At 37.7% G+C, this 23,156-nt stretch overlaps 1 non-coding gene across 1 annotated transcript; it reads right to left on the bottom strand.

Moving 5' to 3' along the window:
- Positions 1 to 22,587: 22,587 nt before the first annotated feature.
- TRNAK-CUU (transfer RNA lysine (anticodon CUU)) lies at positions 22,588 to 22,660 on the bottom strand. Its single transcript has one exon. It is a non-coding gene; the product is annotated as a tRNA-Lys (tRNA).
- Between the last annotated feature and the right edge of the window lie 496 nt (positions 22,661 to 23,156).

Raw genomic sequence — 23,156 nt, 5'->3', positions numbered from 1 at the left:
TAAAATATAAACTTTAGGTGCCATAAATCTGCATTCAAATCTAAAGCAGTCTTAAAGACAGTAGCTGGCAGGATGATAATTTCACCTTGTGGCTTGCCAAGCAATCTGGGCAGCAGCACACTGAGCGGTGGAATTGCTGCTGCTGTAAAAACATAGGCATGTTGGCTCTCATCGATCAATTTAGTTGGCCAAGGTCATGCTTCTTTGTCTCTATCTTTCTGTATGTACTTGACAGACTCTTTCACACTGTATTTCTCTGGAAGACAAGTAAAAAAATATATCACTTCACAGGTTTGAGCAAATAGTTTTTTCCCTGCTAAAATGCAAAACCAGTATTTGATTATTGTTAATGCACTATTGTGAAAAGTCAGGGTGAAAGCAAGAACTCTAATTTGCCCTTTTTGCGCAAAAACTTTCATTATTTTTTCCCTTTCTCTCTTACTCCTGTATTTCTAGCCCTCTTTCTCCATCTTATATGCCTTTTTCAAAATACCTCCAAGCTTTTTAAAAAACAGTTGTTCAGAAAATAATTTCAACTCACATCTTTAAGTTCCTTTAGCATTTTGAAAAGCTCTCTGAAGGTGAGAAGTGAGATATATAAGCCAGTCAGCTTTTCTCCTAAAGCTGCTTTCTTTTTTTTTTTTTTTTTTTTTTTTTTTATTCTGGCTGTTTTTTCCCCCCTGTTCCCTTATCTTCTTCCTTTCTCCTTCCATGTGCTCTGACAAGACCCGGTAGTCCAACCTTTCCCTCTCAACTCTCATGTATTAAAGTGTTTTTGTTTAGCTGGTTTCTGGTGTTGAACTCCTGGACCTTATAGTACTGAAATGAAATGTCTTGTGAAAATTTAGCAGCACATGAGAAAACTCAGTGTTTGCACCAGAAAAAGAAATATGTTGTGACTCTAAGCAGCAGGAATGAAGTGGCAGGTTTTTTCGGGACAGCTAAAAAAGCCAGAATGTGCATGTGGAGAGAACATATTTTTCTCCACTGAAGCACTAAGCTGAGGCAGGAGTTCATGCAATCTAGCACTGGTTGTGCACAATGCAGAGCATTTTCATTGGTCCATTCAAGTCTGCCTTATTGAATTCCTTAAACTCTCCAGAGGTAGTAAAGTACTGAGATAGTTATCCATTCAAGAACGTCTAGTTATTTGCTATGCTGGTGTGGTTTTGTTGTGTATTCAGTACCATCTATTTTAAATGTATTGAGCAATCAATTTAAACTTGTTATTGTCACTGGGGCTTGAAAATTTAATAAGCAATTACCAGAGTCCATTCCTTTGTTTTTAATTTTTACTAAGATGTTTTTCAATTTCAGACCTTAAAGCAATCATGCTCTCCAGATTATTGAATCGAATGACCCCATAAGTCAAACCAGCCCTTAACAGTATTTTTCTTCACTGATTTATTTGACTGAATGGTACAGTATCTCCTTGTGGAATGAGCAAAAAGGAAATGCAAATCAGAAGTTAAACCATAAATATAAAGCACTGCAATGCCTATCAAATCAATGGGCACCAGACCAATTTTTTTGTTATTGTATTTCTCTCCTTTTTTCAGGATGTATGGGGGGAAAAGGTGCCCTCCTACAATTTTTAAATGCATAAAATCCAATTTATGTCCCTCAATGGTGCTACAAGAAAATAGCGAGAGAGTCTAGCCCTGCTTAACTGAGTTATTTTGGTTTCCTTTTCCATTTCCTATTTCCATTTTCTAACAAAGCACTTTCTTTCTCCAGTGTTTTTCCAATTTAATTCTGACTGAAAAAAAAAGTTGCTTAATTTGTTTTCTCTTTGTATTGTTCAACAAGAAGACATGCAGAATATTCCAAATTCTATTTTAAATTACTAAAATGTCACTTAGACATATTTAGGCTAATGCTTTTAAAAGGTAGTCTTGTTCTCATTCTTGTTATGCCTATTTCCATATTGCTCTAAAAGACAATGATTTTCATGGGCTTGTCTTCAATGACCAACACACTGGAAATACAACACATCAAAGTAAAGCATTCACAAGTAGTAGTTAATGCTGGAGAGGGACCAGAATTACTATTCCAGCATGTGACCAAGCCTCTGAGGAGTGAGGGCATGAAGCGCAGAATTCTGAAAATATCAGAAGGTTTTCCTTAAATTTCACTCAATATTTTACAAGACATGGCTAGATTTCAGCAGATGGAGAACATATACTTTGTGTGTTTTCTTGAAAATCACATCTCAATTTGAAGTATAATATAATAAATAATAAAGTAGAAGTAGTAATTTTCAAGAGTTGTGGAACATAATTAAATTGAAACTATTCAAAATTACTTAGAAAGTGTTCAGTGGATTAAAAATATATTATTTTTAAACAAGATGGTATTGCATTCAGATAGAATTGATTTACTTTTTCCTTTATATTTCCATTTTACCACAGAAATAAAACTGTATAAATTGTGACTCTGGCAACATCTTGAGGACCAGTGATTGCCCTTGGTAACTAAGAATCTCAGTAACACTCTAGGAACAGTTTCAGCAGCTTATACATTCCGAATTTTCATCTAAGAAAATCATTTTTGATACCATCAGCTTTTGTCTAATTTTTGTGTTTCTCCCTGGGGGGGGGGAAATCCCATCTATTCTCAGTAATAAGAAAAGCTCCTGAGTATAATCTATGTAGACATCAGCATTCTTTTTTTTTTTAATTTGGGGGCGGGGTTTGCTTTCTGGATGCATAAAGTGTCGTTATAATCAGGATAATACATACCTGTTTGGATCATCTTTGTATAGTAAGGACAAAGTCCTTCTTTTGAAGGTGTTTTCAAGTGAGGTGACTGTTATGGGTTTGGCCAGGTGGGTCTAAATTTAGGTTTTAAAGTTCAGACTAGGCCTGAAATTGTCAGCTAACTTGAGCTGGGCTGAGCTAGCTAACAGCTGACTTCTTCTAGCCAATAATGTTGTATTCTATACCATACTACATCATCTCAAAGGGTGTAAAATCCAGTGTGTGGGAGTGGCTTGGTCAGTTCTGCCATGGCCGAGATACAAGCCGGATGTGATCCAGCTTTTGTCTTGGAGTAGGCCTTGCTCCTGCCCCTGCTACGTCTGCTTGCATTTTGTTTGAATTCAGGGAAGTAGAAACATTTTTGTTGTTACTCTTTCTGTTTCTTGCTAGATGTCTTTTAGAATACTTATAGATTTAGAGTGATACATTTTGTATCAATTGGGGAGTGAGAGGTTATTCCTTGTTATATACATATAACTTCTGTAAGTGTGTGTTATATTGTAGTTTTCTCTTAATTTTCTCTTTTCTGTATAAATACATATAGTTAGTTTCAGCATAAACCTAGTTTGAAGTTTTTCTTTCCTCTCTCCCTCTTCTTTTTCCCTTAGCTGGTTGGGGGGAGGAGGAACCTTTTCTCTCTGTCTTGGACAGTTGGCATTTTGCCAGCTCAACCCAGGACAGTGACTCAGTGCTTGACTTCCTCCATTCAGGCTGCTTTTCCCTAACTTTTCATGTTGGAAAACATAGTGATCCAAGTGCCATTCAAAATAGTGGCAATATGATGGAAAAATTATCATGCTGAACAGTAGGAGAAATGTCATTTCTATTGTATCTTTGAAGAAGGAGACAAAAAGAAATATGTAATAGAAACTTACGAGGAACTTCTTCACATTTTCTATTGTCTGAGTTGTTTTGTCTGCTTTTTCTGGTAGGGTAGACAGGTTGAGGAGAAAGTAGGAGGCACCATTTACAGAATACCCTAGGGAAAGCAAAACTTCTGATGTGCAAGAATTACATTCCCTTGAAAGACTAACCTGTCATTTTCTTTTGAAGTTTATCTATTTTTCTTTAATTTCTGATCTGTAATTTTTGGTAAATGAAACACATTGTTGCTTTGTTGACCTTTCCTTATCACCATGTAGGCTAATGTTACACAGCTGAGAGTAAGCAGTTGGATGGTTTCATTACCTTATGATTAATAAAATATTGGATTTTCCATCTCCAAAAGAAAATAAGTCAACTGAGAAGCAGAATTTATGGCATGGGAAGAACACAGAAATCATTTATCCAGTACTCATGTGTTCAAATGTGCTAGGTCATCTATGAATACTCACATGCACATGCCTTTCTTAATAAATAATAATTTTATAATAAAATAGCTTTCATGTTCTTGGCAGGGCTCATTCATTTTTTTCTTTTTTCTATGAAAGTCAGAACCTGCCTGGATTAGAGGTGATGCAGGTTAATCCACTCATGTACTATCTTCCTGCTAAAATGTGATTGTAAGAATGTCTCATTCAGATGTAATTTAAGGAATAAACTTGAGTATTTGCAATTTATTCCAAAGATTTGGCTTCAAACAACAGTCAAGAATCTTCCTTCTCAAGTTTAATTTAATTTTATAAAGATAGAATATATGCATTTTAAATTAATTTCAGCAGTTCCATACTTAGGTAACATACCAACCATCTAACTGCTGCATAAAATTGAATTTTTAGATATATTGTGATTTTGCTACCTTCAAACCTAATTTTTTGAAACAGAGGAACAGGTTTACTCTTCAACATTCCCACCTGAAATGATAGGTTACTGAAAGTAAATATTATCGGTGTTCCTTTTCCTTGTTCATGAGCACTGATTTACCAGTTTTACTCTCACTATCTGCTTTTTCACATTGGTGCCACTAACCTGCAGCTCTTTTAGATGCAGTTAGCAAATGTACACATTTCTGGAAAGAAGTTAGTCATTGTTTTGAAACATTACAGATGAGAGTATGTTCACTGGTGGGAGAAGCATCCTCACAAGGGGAAGTAGAGGAGGAGACACCAATCACTTCACTCTCATAACAGTGACAAGACGAGAGGCAATGGCCTGAACCTGTTCTAGGGGAGGTTTATGCTGTATATTAGGATAAGGTTCTTCACTCAGAGGGTGCCTGAACACTGGAACAGGCTCCCCAGTGAAATGTTCACAGGACCAACCCTGATAGAGTTCAAGAAACATATGAACAATGCTGTCAAGCACATGGTCTGATTTTTGGCACTGTTCTGTGCAATGCCAGGAGTTAACTTTGAAGTAAAAATACATTTTTTCTCTGCAAATACCAAAATAGGAAAATAATTCCCCTGCTCTATCTCTGCTCATTATGTGTCCACCCGTGTTTCTCATTTCAATCTAACTTCTGTATCTTATTTGTTGTTGTATGAACACACCTGAATATTTTCCATTGTTCATTTGGTTATTTCTTCAGACACCACAATCTATTTATTCTTTGTTCTCCAAATTCTTGTCTTTAACCTTTGTTTCTGAAAGATTAGTTTGCTTTTCCCTACCATTTTTCTCACACTTACTTCTTGTCTTTCCTTTTTTTTTAAATTTCTTTTATTTTTATTCCCTGTGATTATTCTTCCTTATAAATATCTGACTTTCACACCTTTGCATTGAATATGGTATGTAAAATTTTTTTTTTGTTCTAATAGAAAAAAGTTTCTCATTTTTCCCTTTCTGTCCAAATCCTTTTACTTCACTCTGCTGAGCTCAGGATGCTGTATTTCTCAGCCAGTTAATCAGTGACTTGCAGGGAGATAAGGTTCTAAAGAGTTCTGTGCTGCACATGAAAAACCTTTTTCTCTTTTTTGTTTTCCTCCCCCATCTCACTCTGCAGGAGTTTGCAATTACAGGCTGAATGTCCTCCTGGTAGCTGCAGTGTGCCCAGCTTTACCTTGCTCATCCTTCTGTCCCTTTGTGGTATTTGTACAAACTGCACACCTTTTCCCCTTCACCTGAACTTCATATCTCCTCTAGTTTTGCTCATACCTTCATCTTGTATTTAAATCTTTTGAAACAGACATTTCCCGAAGGGTTGCATGAGTTTAACATAATATATTCTATTTCACAGGAACAGTAGAGAAATATAATTCTTCCTTTTCTTAAAGCTGTCATATTTTGTAAATTTAGTATCTACATTTATAGCTTACCTGTCATTCAGAGTAAAAACAAAAATAGTACAATGAGATGTTACCAAAGAGATGTCTTCTACCTGCAGCTTCTAAAAAGGCTATACGAGACAGCTCTTCTTCTCTGTCCATGGACATGAAAACCCTATTGTTATCTATGCAATAGGATCAGATGATAATTTTAAAAAATAGGATAAGATGTGATGGATTGTACCAACTCAATTACATATTACTCAATAATTTTAAACAGAAAGTCAGAGATATTTCAAAGTAACATCAGGACATGCACTCTATATTACAGAGACCAAAAGTTCATTCACTTAATAGAGTCCCTGAAATAAGGGAATAGCCATTAGCAGCATTGTTGATTGTGTGGATTGCAGTGTAACCCCCCTGCTATTTCCCATTCAAATGAATTAGAAAACTGCAGGAAAATTTATTGCTATACAGTGAGTATGACTGTGCACAACATGTTGGAGACTATCACTGCTGCCTATTTTTTCATAGTGTTTGAAAAACACGTATTTCATTTCTTTTTTTTTCACAATACAGAAGAAAAACCTTAAATCCTGCATCTAGAAAAAGGCAGTCCAGCTTGTTGATAAGAAAAAGATATATTGTTTTTTAAGGCTGCCTTTGAAGCCCAACACAGGTTATACAAAATTGCTTTGATAGTCTCGTCTGCCATTTATTCCCATCTGCAATAACTACAGATACCTTGATTTACATTAATGTAACACAATGAACATGACTTTTGTACGTGTATGTTCATCTGTTTCTGTTAGCCCCTACTGGAGCATAGATTTCAAACATAGCACGTATCAAATTTCACATCAAATATCAGAGCATGCACAGTGAGTGCCAAAGCACAAATATCCTGAAGCGTTCTACCAGACACTGAAGAATTCTTACTACTGACTACATGTGTTTTTTTAATATGTGGATCCTCTGGTGTATAATACTAGGTGAGCTTGTAAAATTGGTTACAGTGAAAAAATCCAGAATGTACCACTGCCACGTGTTTCCCTGATTTAGGGACCATAGAACCCAATGGGAATTAAATCCTTCTAGGGAACTACAATGCAAGACCAACCTGAGCAGCAGTCCATGTGGGGCAGCACAAAACCCCAAAGCTTATGCCAGACTGTCTTCAATGAAATCTTTATATCTTGACCAAACACTTAAATTCCACAGCACTGCTTCAAAGCAAAAGTCAAGATATTTTTGTTAGGTTGGAAAATGCGTGGAAGCTGAGGACCAGGCTCCCTCTGTCCTTCTCAATGACTCTGAATTCAGCATGCAGGTTTTTTGGCAGGCCTGTGACCCCCTACTAGAATGGCTACCTGTTCCTACCAGAGTAATGTGATTAGGTGACAAGACCCAAACACTGTGAGCACCACACCATTATGGGTTCTGCAGCAAATCATGAACAAATAAGGAGGTTTTTTTACATTCATTATACTAACTAGATAATGTTCCAATCACAGCAGAAAGTATAAGCACTATGCAGGATAAGAAACACCATGGTAATTTGACCTTTCTTCTACTGAAGGAATTAAAATCATAGAATCTGGGGAAAATTTATGTTAGACAGGACGCCTAGACATCACCAAGTTCAACTTCTCACTGAAAGAGAGGCTGACCTCAAAGTTTCAGACAATTTTGTGTTGTTTTTAAGTTAAAATGAGTTTGATGAAAGAGGTGACAGCAACAGTGAGCCTGGTTGGAATAGAAATCTTTCTTGTGTAAGAACACCAGAAGAAAACAACAGTAAGGTAGCAAGTATAAAAGCACTCTGCAATGATGCTGAAAGAGCAGCTGTCAGACTTGCGTGTAGTATGCTAACCACTTTCTCAGTATTCTCAACAACATAGATAATTGAGGCTTTTGTTGCTTGTTTTTCCTTTCACAGATGAAGACTTTGTTATTGCCTGAAATCAGTTTTCTGACATACATCAAAATACATTGTCAAGAATGGTGTCTCACTAACATAACTCATTTTCCTCAACTCTGTAGCTTTTTATAAAAGAAGATTGTCTGTGAAACCCAATAATCAACATTTGGAAAAGACTGAGTTCCATTCAGGAAACAGCTTGATTAATGCAATTCAGTTAGTATATCTGTTGAGCCAGGGCTTGTATTAAGGAATCAAATTTCTCATCAGCTTCCTATCCTTTGCTTGAATGGTCCCTGAGTCTATGTGTGTCTTCCCAATAACTAAGGCACTACTACTGATATAGAGTCCTTTATTTATGATGGCTTTGCAGTAATAAAATAAAATACAAAATCTCATAAAGAGAACTAAAACCATACATTTACTTCACTGAATGATCATCACTAAGGATATTCTTTAGGAGAACCATGGCATAAAGCACAGTCATTCTTCTTGTAGTTCAAAGCTTTATATTGGAATGTAATGTGGATCATATATTTTTAATAACAACACTATTTTTAAATGATCTAAAATAGGAGAGGTACGTATAACTGCTTTCAGGCAAAGAACATGAAAAAGTCTACCCTGTAAAGAGGCACAGTCTCTGTAGTTTCCCTTGGTGGGAATGTTGCAATGTATCTGGATAGGAATAGGATCTGTGAATTTGTCTGACACAATTTTATCCATGCATTTTGATATACTTCTCGAAAATGGAATATATATCAAAGATACTTACTGTGTGTAACTGTAAAGATTAGCATAACATGAACAATGTTTGCCAAGCTATCTCTTTAGAATCTCAGAAATACCCTTTGGCTTGGACCAAATGTCCATTAAGATGTTTTCAATAGGAAAACTGAACATCTTAAGATATATGTGACATCTTAAGATCTGTGACTTGCAGTTCTCCTTCTGCTCTTCCGAAGTTTTAGCTTTAACTTGCAATTCCATTCAAATTATCCAATTTAGAAGAAAATAGCTATTTTCTGTTCTCTTTTTATGAAGTTCAATTTTGTGTAGATTTTAACATGCTGTTTCACTCTCAGAAGTAGTTGTGTAAAAGAACTGTGTTGCTTAGCAGATTTTCTTATCCACATTCCAATCTACCATTTTATTTCAGTGACAACAAAGCACCAAAAACAAAAAGATCCAAACAAACGAAAAAGAAAAACCCAACCAGTTTTTACTCCTCTGAATTGGTTTCCTCATGCTGATGTTATCTAGGTCTGTTTTTTTGTTTTTTGTTTTTTTTGCGGTTTTTTTGGTGTTAGTATCAGTAAAATTAATAGTATGGAACCAGAAAGACATATGAATCTCCTCTGTGAATTTCTGCCTTCTCTTCCATCCTTTTGTCTAAACATCAAAGTCTCATGAATATAGGTGAGAGGGAAGAGGATCAGTTTCTAGGAGCCTGAGGACCCTGAAAGCAGCCCTGGTGAGATGGAGACAAAAAGGAACATTCATTGAGCATTGGGAGGCTACCCCATGGAGATGTGAACTCAATTACTAATTGTAATCTGTGTATATCTGTATATATGTAGGAGTCTTGTTATTTCCACCCCCCCCCCAAAAAAAAAGTCAATATTTACGATGTTTGATAATTAACTTCAGTCTTATAACAGTATAAGTGGAGGAATAACTTCATGGAACTGCAAGTATATTACTTTAAAATATTTTAAGTAATAAATTTTAGTAGGAATCTGAACAATAGTATAACTGGAGTGACACACTACGATGATTTTAACAGTACCAGGTTAAGAACAGGTGTAGGGTTATCTTCTCAAATTCCAAGTTCTTGCCGCTTAAGACACTTAAAAACCCTGTCCTTTGAGCAGTGATAATGAGGCATTTGTCTTTATGGATTTGATTTCTTTGACCCTTAATACTTCAGTGCATGCAATTACTGTTCTCCATCCCTACTTTTGTAGGGACTCACAGGAGATCTTGCAAATAGAGAGCTGCCAATATGTTGATTGGCCCATCAGTGCCTTTGTGATGTAGAGCAAGTTATGTGGTAAGCTGGCTGCTCACAAACAATCTGTACAGGTTTTGTTTTGTCTAAGTGTCCTCTGGGACACTAGTTTGAGACTCTCCTGCCTTTTTGTTCATGTTTCATAAAACTAGTAGGAACTTATCACTGAGAATTCCGTCAGCCTTGGCTGAAACTGGCAAGCCAAGTTAGAGATATGGTAGAAATGACAGAACGTGTTGCCACAGGACATGTTTTCAAAAGAAATGAAATTATAATTTGATTTAAACATTTTCTCTATAAAGTACAAGGCACCTTACTGCTGGACTGCTTCAATCACATTAAATATGAATCAAGCCCTATGGGGAGAGGCTGAGGGAGCTGGGGTTGTTTAGCCTGGAGAAGAGGAGGCTCAGAGGTGACCTCATCACTGTCTAGAACTACCTGAAGGGAAGTTCTAGCCAGGTGGGGGCTGGTCTCTTCTCCCAGGCACTCAGCAATAGGACAAGGGGGCATGGGCTTAAGCTCTGTCAGGGGAAATTTAAGTTGGATATCAGAAAAAAATTCTTTGCAGAGAGAGTAATCAGACATTGGAATGGGCTGCCCAGAGAGGTGGTGGATTCACCATCCCTAGAGATTTTTAAACGGAGATTGGACCTGGCACTGAGTGCCATGATCTAGTAAATGGACTAGAGTTGGACCAAGTGTTGGACTTGATGATCTTGGAGGTCTTTTCCAACTCAATCGATTCTGTGATTGTATGATTCTAAGGATATTGTAAAAACTTACTCCTTATGAGTGAAAAAGACAAGTTTATTCATATTTGTTTGATTTTATTTTTATCTTACTAGCTGTGACCTTCATCCTTTTGTTTGTAGGTTTCTAAAACTGTTATCTCAAATTAATGTGATCCCATTTGATTCACATGCACCTAAAATACTATTGGAATGTTCATATATGTTGTCAGACACTGACAGAGATGCACCTCTTCATCTATCTGTTTTCTAGCCTTTTCCTCTGTTTCATGAAATGCAAAATGTATGTTTGCTTTAAAAAAACATCTTTAGTCCTCTCTACCCTGGCAAACTTCTTGTTAAGCCCAAGGTCCAGATCTGATCCACCATGGTGTCAATATATTTTTAAATTTATAGAGTCATTTATGTTTTTTGCATTCTGTTCTTCTTTGAAGGAATTCCCCTGAAACCTCCACATAGCAGCACTATAATTAATCTTTAAATTTGCTTTGTCAAAACATTTGAGAGACTGAATTGCCAGCTAAAATGTATAGAGGTGCATAGTATGATTTTTAAAGTTTACTTGTCCAATAAGGTCTCTTTTCTTAAGAGAATTAAATACTTAATCTTAGGAAGCCTGTTTGAAGCGGAATATCCAACTCTTAATCTCAAAATTAATGAAAATAAACTGCCATAGAAACTATTTTCATCGTTTCTCTCTAGCAGCGAGAACAATGCAGTAATGAAACCTTTTCTCATGCAAAATTCCTTTGTGGTTTCATATTTTATTTCACTTTGTGAGAAATATTTGATTTTATCACCATGTGCTCTTTTCTTCTCACATCAAGTCTTTGAATTCACATTGAGTTTTCCAGCTTTTAGGCAAATTATGTAAAAATTATTCTCCCTTTTTTTTTCCCCAAAAGGGGGAATGAACAGTGAGTGTGTGGCTCTTCCCTTTACTTAAATTTACTTGAATTGAAAAATTAAAAGATTTTTTTCCCCATTAGCTTTTAGCAGGAACAAAACATGCAGAAACTCTACCAACTTGAAAAATCAAATAGGGTTTTGTCATCAGAACTTGCAAATTAACATCATTATAATAAAAAAGTACTTGTTGGAATGGTCCAAGGACCATACCTAGGAGTTCTAAAATTTTAATCATAAGTTCTGCTGCTACAAGGGGAAGAAATTCCAGACTCTTCTTAATACTAACCTTTCAATAACAATACTGTCAGACTCCCATAGGGTATTTACAAAATCTACTCAAATTTTCTGTAGCTCAGTTGGTTAGAGCATGGTGCTAAGTAACACCAAGGTCCTGAGTTTGATCCCTTTATGGGCCATTCACGTAAAGCTGGACTTCATGATCCTTGTGGGTCCCTTTCCAACTCAGAATATTCTGTGAAAACAAAGCCATATAATTTCATGTAAAGAATATTTTAGGTGGAAGATTTCAAACTATATTCTCTTTTAAGATTTGCTGGCATTGTCAAAACCCTTTTACAGACTAGGTCTACTCTTAAACAAACCTGATTCTGGTTTTCTGCCACCAAAATATGATTTCATACATAGTAAAAATTCGGTCTAAATCCAAGCTGAGCAGTAGGCACAGAAGACAGAAGTTGATGTAATGTAGTTTTATGAAACCACTAGATCACAAACAGTGAAAGAAGCAAATAGAGTCCTCAAAATTATTCAAAAAAGAATTCAGAAGAGAAAGCATTATTATGTCACTGCATAAATTCTTCATACAGCTACATTTTGAATGCTTTCATTTCTGTCATATTATTTTTGAGATGTAAGAACAAGAATTGAGGAAAGTGCAGAGAAGGGTATCAAGGATGATCAAAGTTAAAGAATAATATTGATAGAAGGAATAACTAAATAGACTTGAACTTTTCAGCCTGGGAAAGAGATGACTCAGAAGGAATAGAATAAAAATCTATAAAAAGTGTGAGCAGAATGAAAAAGCATAAAGTGCTATTATTCCCTGTCTTTTCCAACAGAACGTATGGGGGACAGGAAAAAAAATCAGTAAGTTGAAAAAATAAGAGATACTGCTCCACACAGTGTCTCAGGACCTATATGCTCAGACTTTATGTAGATTCTAAAGGGATCTGAGCAAATTAATAAACATCTTAAGGACTAGTTAAAAGCAAGACTTGTAAATCAGAAAACTCTGAGTCACAGTTTCTAGCTGTGGAGGTACACATAGAATCTTCCGTGTTGTCTGCATTCTGAGATGGCCTTATGGTCACAAGTAAACTTTGTTCTTACTCAGCTGGATTGCTTAAGCATATCCCGTGGTGTAATGGTGAGCACCCTGGACTCTGATCACAAGGTCGTGAGTTCGAGTCTCAGTGGAGACCGTACTGGGCAGTTAAATGCCTCCCTGCCATCCGATCCCGTCAGATCTCGGATGCTCAGCAGAGTCAGCCCCAGTTAGTACCGGGTGCTGTGACAGTCCTGAGGACTTCACTGTCACTGTACAAGCTCGCTTGGCCATGGCAGATGGACCTTAGGACTTAAACGGTGGGGCCAGTTCTGCGCACGCTGTGTCTTACCTAAAATATCCACTGCACAGGCTCAAAGGGCATATTCCCATGTGGGGAAAGCCCTTCTCAAATCTTCGTTCGTGAAGTTTGGCCATACACACATATATTTTCACTGTGTGCATCATTATGTGCATGCAAAAAATGGACTTTTAACATACAAACATATTTTGTCTCTTTTTCAAAAGGTATCTTGGCATGTTACCCCACTTAGTAGATTTCTGTGAAAAAAAAAAAAAACAAAAACCCAAAACCAAACATTTTTGTTGTCCACTTTATGGTATCCCTTACAGTTCTGAAATCACTAAATCAGTTTTGCTACACAGCATGTTTCTAGGAGCAGTGGTTTTGTTTGACTTAGATATTGTAGACTCTGATACAGTTGGATTCTCTGTCGGAAAAGATAGATAATACGATGCAGTAATAATAAAACAGTTTACAGATTTTAACAGCTGTCAAGTTGTCTATACCTCAAGTTGTTAAAGATCTCTATGTGATTGTGGACTTGTATTTGACATTTTTTGTCTAAAAACACCACTCTCACACGCACATACTCACAGACATGCTCCCTCAAGATCACTGCAAGACCTACAGCATTTACCAATATAACCAGACATAACTGTCCTCAATAGTTGTTTCACTTATAATGCACTCATTCTGTGTGTATTCTTTGAATTTTCCCTTTAACATTGGGACAGATGGTGCCAGTGGGAGTTCGTAATGTGAATCTGTTCTCACAAATAAGGAACTTTTGAAGACTTTGCCCTTCAGTGAACTGCTGTAATATGAAAGGCTATGGAAGCTTTTTTTTTTAAAGAGGCAAGGCTTGGTTCGCTGGTATTGTGTGGGGTGAGAACACAGATTTCTTCTTTTTTCCAGGTCTGAACATAAAGATGGCACTGATTATCACCAGCTTCTGCATAGAACAGAGCAGTGCAAGGCTTATTGTTTATAACACAGACCACCATGGGTATTGACACCACTTCATTTAACTTCTCTCCATTTAAGTTCATTTTTTTGGAAGATGAATGTCTAAAATACGTAGCACAAAAGCATGTAAATCCAGCAGATAAATGACATTCAACATTTTTTTCCTGTTTTCTTCTCTCCCACCCATTCTGATTTGCTTAGTTACACTAGCAGAAAAAGCTGGTGTTTCAAAATGGAGAAATGAATAATTATTTTCAATAGGTGCAATAGTTACAGCCTCAGATAAATATAATAATTAGAGCTGTGCTTCAGCACCCTTACACAGTGAACAAAAGAAGCTTCCAACACTCAATGGTACATAGTGGGAAAACTAGAAGCATGGCAGTAATCCCAAAGAAAGGTTTCTCAGTGATTAGAACTTCATAAATTTCCTTTTATCTTGAGTTAAGGATCTGTAGTAGAACTGATAGCAGATTTTAGGTCTGTGAGACAGCTGATACTTGGATGTGTTGCTTTCTTTTCCAAAACTTTCCAGAGAACAGTCATTTTCAAGAAAGGTCAGTTGAGCAATGAAAATATTTTTCATTCTGAATGGGCTCAGATGTATTTTGTACCCACCTAATCCAGTACCATGGCTTACAGGAAAAGCAACACAATTGTCTCATACTTTAAAAATTTGACTTCTCAACTGTCAGGGAAATTTATTTTAACTGTAAATATTCCTCTATGGATAAACTTGCTGGGATATGTCATGAGAGATATAGTTAGCCAAGTTGAAGGAGTATGAAGTACCCACACTATACTACTTCAATGAGGTTCTAAATCTGCTTAGGAAAAAACAAAATGCATTCAAAGCATCCATAGTAAAATCTTTTGATGTGGGTAGTCATATTCAGAAAAAATAAGTTTCACAACAGAAAGTGATTTGACATTATACTTTGCCACAGACTTCTTGATTGGAAAAAATCTACATTTTGTTTAAAAGATGTCTTTCATTAAGGTGATATTTTAAATGTAGATGAGTGTAACCGTGGGAGGCGGGTTTTTGGACCTGCTGAGACGACTTCACAGAAGTTACTGCAACAGGCCACTTTATTCATACGCACACACACTAATATACATCTTTAAGACTGTAACCTTCCACAGGTGATGACACTTTGGCACTGATTATTGGCTAACAATGTTGTTTATATTAGGAAGCTTCTCATAATTGGCTGACCATGCACATCTGCTGAGAAAATCGGCAGCAGCCATTTCTGATTTCATTAATTAGTTCTTAAGGCTACAGCACTAATTTACATAGGCAGTTCAGCATATGGCTTGCTTTTTAGGTGAAATACCATATAAAATTCCAACATATGCCCTCCTTTTTTTTTGAACTGGCTATGTCTGGTCACTGCTTACAGAATGGCTTGTCTAATACACTTAAACATCCTGACAGCATAATATTAACACACACAGCAATAATACTAATAAGACTTGCTTAATTAAATTACGAAGCTACTTATTAATTCTAAGGAATTAAACTAAGAATTTGAAAGAGAAACATTATCCACACCAGTTGCTAAAACAGATAAAATACTGGCATTATTAATGCTATAAGGCACTGATTAGCTATTGAACTTAGAATGCTACTTAAACATGTTTAAGAGGGTTTCTTACTTGAGATCAGCTAACACAAAGCTCTTGCTATCTGGTTACATTGACAAAGGTAAACTAAATGTCTTGAATTGGCAGTAGATTAAAGCTAACTTCATTCATAACAGCAGAACCACAAATCGCATTTACAGTTCCATTGCTTTTGCAGATGACAACTTATGTGACTTAAATTTTTTATTAAGATTTATTTAATAATTTACTTAGTTTTCCTCCTTTTTTTTTAATTATAAGAACTAGTAATTTAAATGCTGCTGTTATGTAAAGTAGCAAGCCTAATGTAGGAAGGATACTAGTTGACAATAAGCTATAAATGTAACTTAATTCTAATGACTTAAACTTGGACTAAATGAACATTACTTAGATAACCTAATTAATACTTTAACTTATTTTGCTTGATATTTTAACTTTTTAACAAATTAAAAACACTATTTAACTTTACTTAAAATCCTTATTTGCTTAACAAATTAAAAATGTTATTTTATTAGCTTAACAACTTAATTTTCTTAACAAATGAAAAAACATTCCTGCAGGCATTGTCATTGGTGCACCAAAAGAAACTTAAAACCTTAACAGAAATATAACAATACTACACAACAGTATTTCTATAAACTACATTTTTTAATTGAAAAGAACATAACTTAACTAATCTAATGCTGTATAACTAAAATCATTATGTGTTTTAATTTACTTTGGTAGTTTTAAAAGAGCTTTTGGAAAATGCTTAACACTAACAAATGGAAACACATCAGTTACTATCAGGTGTTCTGAGTTTTGAATTTGAGGGATCAAATTAAAAGCTTTAACTAGTTGCTCAAATGTTCTGGTAACTGATCTTGATTCAGTCAGAGGAAATTGGTTGTTCTTATCCTTTGCTGACTTCAACTTGTGGAGAGAAAAATAGAAACTTTTCTCTAGATTATTAAGTGCTTACAACACTCTACAACCAGTTAACAAAAACTAAATTAACAGAGAATCAGTTCAACAAATTTCTTCTAGACTTCTTTGCTGCTCTCTGAACTGCTGGAGAAAGATACTGCATTCTGTCCTTGCATGATGTATTATAAAGCTGTGACTGGAAGGCATCAGGTGTTTGAGGCTCGTTGTCTCAAAAGGAAGCTGAGCTGATGGTTGTTAAAGTGAGTTCATTGAGGCTACTTGGTGTTTGCAACACTGACAGGCTTGCAGTTCGTCGGGGGGTATGCTAGAACTACAATTCTCAAGGCTCTTTGCAAGATCACTACATTTCCCATATGACCTTGCAAGGAGCCGATGACGTAATGCAAAGCTTTACCTGTCCAAACTACAACTCCCAGAATGCCTTGCGAGACTTGCGCATGACAGAAATAGCCGATGATCTAATGCGATAAGCTCTCCCCCCTTTCTTCAGAGTGGGGGGGGGGAACTTTTCCTCCCCGAGCCATGTTTGTGGCGCAGTGAAAATTCTTTCACCACAGCGAGTTGGAATGCGGCTGGAAAAAATACTTTGGCAGCGTTAGAGATGGAAACGAAGCAAAACAGAGTCAAGACAACAGTTTCCGGCAACTTTACAGCACTTTGCAGGCTGAAAAGGAACACGCAGAGCTCAGAGATGGTACAAACAAAGCCCATGTGGTGCGATGGGGCTATACTATTTTACTAATACAGAGCTTTTCTTTTTACTTCTCGTTCTGTGCTGGGTTTTTTTTTGCGCCGATGCTGGGACCCTTGGCAGGGCAGCAGGGGCAAGCGGGAGCGGTGGGGGGTGCAGCAATCCTTTAAAGCAGCGGGAGCTGGACTCGCGCAGCGATGGCCAGGGCTGGGGGCTGGGAATGGGCTCATTGTCAGAGTTTTCAGACGACTGCCAAGTTTCTTTCCTCCCCCGAGCCAGAGGCGATGGCTGAAAAGCTGTTGCGGCTTTTTGCGTCTATGTAACAGCTGCCAAGCCGCGACTGTTACCATCTTCACCACTTTATACTGCTTAAGGCGGTTTATGACTTTTCGCCAGGCTGGCCCTAAAATTTTCAGTTCTTTGCCCCCGTCAATGGCTTTGTTCCAAAGCTTATCACCTAATTCTTGCCATTCCGTTATATCAAAGAGTTGTGAGGGCAATTTAAAGAGTCCTGCTTTTTCAGCCCACATAAGCAGAAGTAAGAGCTTATTTACGGGCACGGCAGCTTCTCGCATAGCGAGGAATTCTAAAAATAACTTTTCAGCTGCTTCGTTCTCCATTATGCGAGTTTACAGCTTACCGCACGTCCGGGGTGCCGGCCAGCCCTTAAGACGGCAACGACCTTTTCTCCCAAACTTCTTCCTCTTCCAAGGGCACTCACATGTCCAGCCGGGGCTGGATTCTGTGGGTCAGCATCCTGCACGTCCCAGTAACCGGATTCTGCGGGACAGGGTCCACACGTCTGAATTCTTCAGATTCCGTGGACTGAAATCACACGTCTGGTCCTGCCAGATTTTGCGAACGGCTAGCAACCTGTTTCGGGCGCCAGTTGTAACTGTGGGAGACGGGTTTTTGGACCTGCTGAGACGACTTCACAGAAGTTACTGCAACAGGCCACTTTATTCATACGCACACACACTAATATACATCTTTAAGACTGTAACCTTCCGCAGGTGATGACACTTTGGCACTGATTATTGGCTAACAATGTTGTTTATATTAGGAAGCTTCTCATAATTGGCTGACCATGCACATCTGCTGAGAAAGTCGGCAGCAGCCATTTCTGATTTCATTAATTAGTTCTTAAGGCTACAGCACTAATTTACATAGGCAGTTCAGCATATGGCTTGCTTTTTAGGTGAAATACCATATAAAATTCCAACAGATGAGAATGAACCAGGGTCACTCATAGACCAATTTCCCAACCTTTACTTATGTTTAGTAATTCTTAAATTGCATGCAGTCCTTTTGATATGACTTGGGTTTTGGTATAAATTTACACTTCTCACATGAATGAGGATTGAAGAATTGGATCCCAAATTGTTCTACAATACAGATAAAATTGAACATGATACTGAGACAAATTATGACATCCTATGAAATTATATAAACACTAGTTAAATGTTTTACTTCATTGTGAATGTTTTCAGCTGTATCTACTGGCAAAAACATTTTTCTTGGAGCGCAGCCATTTTTGTGTGTGTGTGTGTTACTTCTGTTTCTTTATTCTTATTCTGATGTTTATAAAGAAGTAAGGCAGTTAAATGCCTCCCTGATGCCTGATCCTGTCAGATCTCGAAGCTAAGCAGTGTCACTCCCACTTAGTACTTGGATGGGAGACCTCCCGGGAATACCAGGGGCTGTAGGTTCTAGTCCTGAGAACTTCACTGTCACCGTCCAAACTCACTCGGCCAAGGCAGATGAACCTCAGGAGTTAAAGGGTGAGGCCAGTTCTGCACACGCTGTGCCTCACCTAGAAACTCCACTGCTCAGGCTCGAAGGGCACACCCATATGGGTAGAGCCCTTCCTAAATCTTTGTTCGTGAAGCCCAGCTGTATATACATAAAGGGGTAACTTACAGATACTTCCAAAATTTCCTCTTTCCTAAAATTCAAGTTCTTTGGAGACCTCACACTTATTTTATTTTCAATATTTTATAAGTGCAGGATTTTGAGGAAACTGAGTAGCAAATAAAATAAAAGGAGTACAATATTTTTCTTTTGATGTTTGACATGCATGTGTTATCAGTGATTTTATTTACACTTTTATTGATTCCCATGTTGATAATCATTTCTATTTTCCAAGAGTTTCCAAAATTCTTTCAAACATCCTATTTTTGACTGAATTAAGGAATAAGCAAGATTTAGAAAGTCCAGGAAAATACCTGTTTTAAAATACAATGCACTCTCCTCTCTGCAACAAGCAAAATCCTTTTGAATTTACAGTTTTATGCATGCATAGCTATCAGTTCTATTTAATCTTATCAAAAACCTAACTTGATTTTCATTTCCATTCCTAAAGATTCCTAAGATAATGTTATAAAACAAACACTGGCAACTTTTGAAAGAGAAAGTCATAGTCCAGTCATCTAGCTAACAAGCCATACTTTCTCCACAAGGTTTTCATACTCTAACAAAACCTCACATCTAATACAGAATAAATCACAAAATCTAGGTGTATCAAGGCTGGCGTTCTTCATTTACTAAAGCCTATTGTTGTAGGAAATTGTCTTCTTTAAGTTAAAACTATAAAAGAAGCAGGTATATGGACAAGTGTATTTAGATAATAGTACCATGTCACAAAATATGTAAATGTGGAATGCATAAAATTTATTTGTTCTCTCAAATTCACACACAAATCTACAGATCTTTTCATATATTTTTCTGAGCAGTCTTTATTCAATTAAGCATTTCTTTTGCCTTAATACAATTTTCAATAAATATTTTGGCAAAGATCAGATGATGTAAACTCATGCCAGAATAAGGCATGTAGTGGATTGACCTTGGATGAATATCAGGTGCGCAGCAAAGCTGCTCTATCCCTCACCTTCTCAACTGGGCAGAGGACTGAAAATATAATGAAGGACTTATGTATCAAGATAAGGATGGGGAGAAGCCACTCACCAATTACTCTCATAGGAAAAACAGCCTTAACTTGGGCAAATTAATTTATCACTGATTGAAATAGAATAGAATAATAAGAAATAAACCCAAATCTTAACACATCTTCTCACCACCCCTCCATTCTTCCTGGGCTTTAGTTACAATTTGTCTCCTGCATCCTGCCCAGCAGCACGGGAAGATGAGGAATGAGGACTGTGGTCTGTTCATTACATGTTATTTCTGCCCTCCTTCCTCCTCCATGGGAAGGATCCCTCACATTTTTTCCCTCCTCCAACACGAGGTCCCACACATAGGAACTTCTTCAATGTGAGTCTTTCTCAAGTTCTTCATGAACTGCTCCAGAGTGGGTAACTTCGACCACATGCAGTCCTTCAGGAACTGACTGCTTCCAGAAGGTTCCCTCAAGGGGCCACAGGTCCCACCAGGAAACTGTTTCATTGTGAGCTTCACGTGGAGTCACAACCTCCTTCAGACACCACCTGCTCCAATGTGGGCTCTTCACATGCTGCAAGTGGATCTGTGCTCCACCATGGACCTCCATGGGCTGCAATGGGACAGCCTGCCTCACCATGATCTTCATCATGGACTGCAGGGGAATCTTTGCTCTAGTATCTGAAGCATCTTCTCCCCCTCCTTTTTCACTGATCTTGGTGCTTGTAAGTCTGTTTCTCTCACATCTACTCCATCCTCTCTTCTCTGGCTGCAGTTGCTGTTGGGCAGGATTTTTTCCCCCTTCCCAAATCTGCTGTCACCCTTGCTGATGGCCTTGGCCAGGAGCACCTCTGTCCTGGATCGGGTTGGCGCTGGCACTGTCAGGCACAGAAGAAGATGGTGACAGCTGCTCACTGAAGTCATCCCTGCAGTGCCTCTTTTCTCACAACCATTGTCCACCTTGACACTATCAAAACTTTTCCAAGTCCAATGCAAAGAAAGAGAAAATTATTTCCCATTTTAAGTCTGGCTCAGAACGCCATTAAAAAACAATTGCTAAAATTCAGTATTTAAATCAGTACACCCTTAGTAAATTTCATCCTTGCTGCTGGCCAAGTATCACCCTAGATTGCTAATTTTCATTTTTAAAAAGTCTTACAAAACACAGAATTCTAAGGGATTGGAGGAAAGCTAATATATCAATAACTCAAAAAAGGCAAATGGGATGATCTGGATAATTACTGGCTTGCCAATATGGCATTGATCTACGCAAAATAATAGAACAACTTAGGTGGAATGCAATTAATAAATAATTGCATGCATGATTAATTCCAATCCACAGTTCCAATTACGATGAAATTTTTGCTTTTCAAGCAATTTTGACATTTATTTTGTTCGGGTTTATTTCCTTGGCTTTTAAATATAGAAGTACAGTTACAATTTTCTGTAAAATAAATTTTTCCTTGGCCTAACATTAACTTAGCATTTCATCAACAATGTGAAATGAAAGACTACCACTAATCCAATTCCCAAAAGAAAAAGTACATGACAGAGTAAGTAAAGAGTATCTTATACACAATGGTCTGAGATGTCTTTTTAAATTACATAATAGGCTGTGTGTCTGTGTGTTGTAGTTTGGGATTATTATGTAAATTCTCTCCCCTGCCACTTAACTGCCCAGGCCAGCAGTTAACAAAAGAAGTAGTTAACTGTTGATCACTTGGGTGGGGGCAGGTTTGTCTTTTTATTTTTTGGGTTTTTTTGAATATTCTTTTCCAGTCTTGGCTCGGCGGAACGCAGGAGTGGGGGCTCCGAGGAGGCAGGCTGCCCTGCTGGTTACTGCTGGGGCTTTCCTGGCTGTCTCACTGCCGCTGTGCCCGGACTGCTTTTCTGGCCACGCGGCTGCTGCTGCCTGCCCCTGACTGGTTCTGGCCGCGTTGCTGCTGCTGCCTGCCTTGGATTTGCTTCTGGTTGCTCGTGCCTTTCTGCTTCTTGGACGGGGAACAACAGGAGGAAGAGACGGAGTCCATCTGAAAGCTCACTGCTCGTCTGTCTCGCTGGAAAGGGACTGAAACTCACTCTGCAGCCAACCGGGCTGTGACATTGACACTTAAGTATAACTTTTCCTCCCGGAGGAAAACCTCTGAGTTTTGTTGTTGTTTGCTTTTTTTCTTTCTTTTGTGGTGTTGGGGAAGTGGGTTGCACTAGTCTGTTTACATATATATATATATATATATATATATATATATATATATCAGTTATCCTTCTTGTATTAAAATTCCTTTTCTTAAATTTGATAAAGAGTGGTGTGATTATCGTGGAGGAGGCCCCTCCCCTGCTTGTGGGTAAAAATTTTGTTTTTTTCCCCTCATACCAAGACATTTCTTGGAGCCCAACGTGGGGCTCGAACCCACGACCCTGGGATTAAGAGTCCCATGCTCTGCCAACTGAACTAGCTAGGCAGGGGCGAGGGCAGCACAGCCACAGGAAGGAGCAGCTCGGCTTTATTTCCAAGAAATGTCTTGGTTTCAGGGGAAAAAACCAAAATTTTTACCCACAAGCAGGGGAGGGGCCTCCTCCACGATAATCACACCACTCTTTATCAAATTTGAGAAAAGGAATTTTAATACAAGAAGGATAACTTATATATATATATATATATATATATATATATATATATATATATATATATGTAAACAGACTAGTGCAACCCACTTCCCCAACACCACAAGAGAAAGAAAAAAAATAAACAACAACAAAACCCAGCAGGTTTTCCTCCGGGAGGAAAAGTTATACTTAAGTGTCAATGTCACAGCCCGGCTGGCTGCAGAGTGAGTTTCAGTCCCTTTCCAGCGAGACAGATGAGCAGTGAGCTTTCAGATGGACTCCGTCTCTTCCCCGTGTGTTCCCCATCCAAGAAGCAGAAAAGCACGAGCAACCAGAAGCAAATCCAAGGCA

This window comes from Pithys albifrons, chromosome Z (assembly GCF_047495875.1).
Source record: "Pithys albifrons albifrons isolate INPA30051 chromosome Z, PitAlb_v1, whole genome shotgun sequence".
NCBI classification, from domain to species: Eukaryota; Metazoa; Chordata; class Aves; order Passeriformes; family Thamnophilidae; genus Pithys; species Pithys albifrons.
This window is presented reverse-complemented; position numbering and strand designations above follow the sequence as displayed.